This window comes from Loxodonta africana, chromosome 1 (assembly GCF_030014295.1).
Source record: "Loxodonta africana isolate mLoxAfr1 chromosome 1, mLoxAfr1.hap2, whole genome shotgun sequence".
Taxonomy (NCBI): Eukaryota; Metazoa; Chordata; class Mammalia; order Proboscidea; family Elephantidae; genus Loxodonta; species Loxodonta africana.
In genome coordinates this window covers 72,737,066-72,738,869 of record NC_087342.1, presented here as the reverse complement: position 1 = coordinate 72,738,869, position 1,804 = coordinate 72,737,066, and the positions used below count along the sequence as shown (strand labels likewise).

The following is a 1,804-nucleotide window of genomic DNA, read 5'->3' as shown; positions in this document are numbered from 1 at the left end:
GTTAAACAAAGTGGTTTTATATCCCACATAAGAATAAATCCAGAGGGTAGGGAGGCTACATGGCTGGATAATTCAGCGGCTCCATGATGCCATCAGGACTCAGGTTCTTTGACTCTTTGCACTCTGCCATCTTCAACATCTGAGTCTCATATTCCAGCTGGTCCCTGTGCAGTACTTCAAACTTCACAATTTCAGATGTGGTCTAGAAGGAAGACAAAACTCTGTGTTCTGTAATTTGAGGACACCCTCTTCTGTAAGCTTCCCAGTCTCATTTACTATATTTATATCACATACCCTTACCTAAACTTACTTCCATGAAGATGGGAACCCCTATGATTAACAACAACAAAAACCTGAAATCCATTGCCATAGAGTCGATTTCGACTCATAGCAACCCTAAGGAAAGAGTGGAACTGCCCCACAGGATTTCCAAGGAGTGCCTGGTAGATTTGAACTTCCAACCTTTTGGTACAAGCTGAGCTCTTAACCACTACGCCACTAGGGTTTCTATGATTACCAAGCTTGATCGTAATTCACACTCTGGCTCTGAGAATGGTATCCACCACCTCCAAGCACAAGACAGTACAGATGTGGCTATGGGAAGAAAGTCATTTTTCTTTTTTCATGGGACCTGGTGGGTGGTGGTAGTGGCTGACTGTGGTGTAGACAAGCAGTAGTGGCTGCTATGCCCTACTCCATCTCCACATTGGAAATAAAACATCTGGTTTTATTTATTTATTTTTTTTCTGAAAGTATTTTGAGACTTCCATTAATTAAACCATATGAGGCTATAACTAGATTTCCGGATCTAACCATCTGATTATTTGATCTAGAGCTTTTATTCAATACTATTGATAGGAAAAAATGGCATTAACTCTATGTGCTGACATATTGACATGCATCAGGACTGTATACGTTTGGCTATCAGTAATACAACCAAGGAGCAGAGTGGCGCAGCGGAAGCGTGCTGGGCCCATAACCCAGAGGTTGATGGATCGAAACCATCCTCTGCTATTTTAGTGAAGCCCTGGTGGCAGAGTGGCCTAAAACCTTGGCTGCTAACCAAAAGGTTACCACTTCCAATTTACCAGCTTCTCCTTGGAAACCCTAGGTGGCAGTTCTACTCTGTCCTATAGGGTCACCATGAGTCAGAATGGACTTGACGGCAGCCAGTTATTAGGAATATGGTAGCATACTTCTCAGATCTTTAGGACCACTTGGTAAAATGACATTGTGGCTTCTCAAAAAGAAATGCTGAATACTAACTTGTGCATGATGGTGTGGAGACTTGAAGCTCAACTGAAATATTTGCCTCAATCTGCTCTGTAGAACAGGGCAGTAGTCTTAAATTCCTGACTCTGAAAATTAGTCATTTGTGCACTCAAATTTGTCTATAAAAGATCTAACCTTCAGTGGCTTCCAGGCTTATTTTTGAAGATTCCTTAATAACCACAATTTGTTCATCCCCAATATAACCATAATTTTCTGCCTTAGCTTTTATTCGATGTTCCTATCATTGTCCACATAAAAGTAACTTGACATGAAGAAAAAAGAGTAGACTTTGGGACAGAACCAGGTTAACCCCGCCTTTTGTTAGCTTTGTGAATTTGGACAAACTTCTTTTCAGTCACTCTACTGAGAACTTTTCTGCAAAATGGGGATCATATTTCAGGGTCATGAGGATTAAAAGATAATTCAGGTAAAGCAACTGGCAGATATTTAGACTGTCAATAAAAGGTAATATTCACTGATGGCAATGTTCAACTCCTTCCCAACCTTCTAAAGGTTAACATTCAAAACTCAA

The 1,804-nt window shown here is 40.6% G+C and overlaps 1 non-coding gene across 1 annotated transcript; it reads left to right on the top strand.

Annotated features, from left to right (window-relative positions):
• The first annotated feature begins 942 nt into the window (after window positions 1–942).
• On the top strand, window positions 943–1,014 carry TRNAM-CAU (transfer RNA methionine (anticodon CAU)). The gene has a single exon. It is a non-coding gene; the product is annotated as a tRNA-Met (tRNA).
• The last annotated feature ends 790 nt before the right edge of the window (window positions 1,015–1,804 follow it).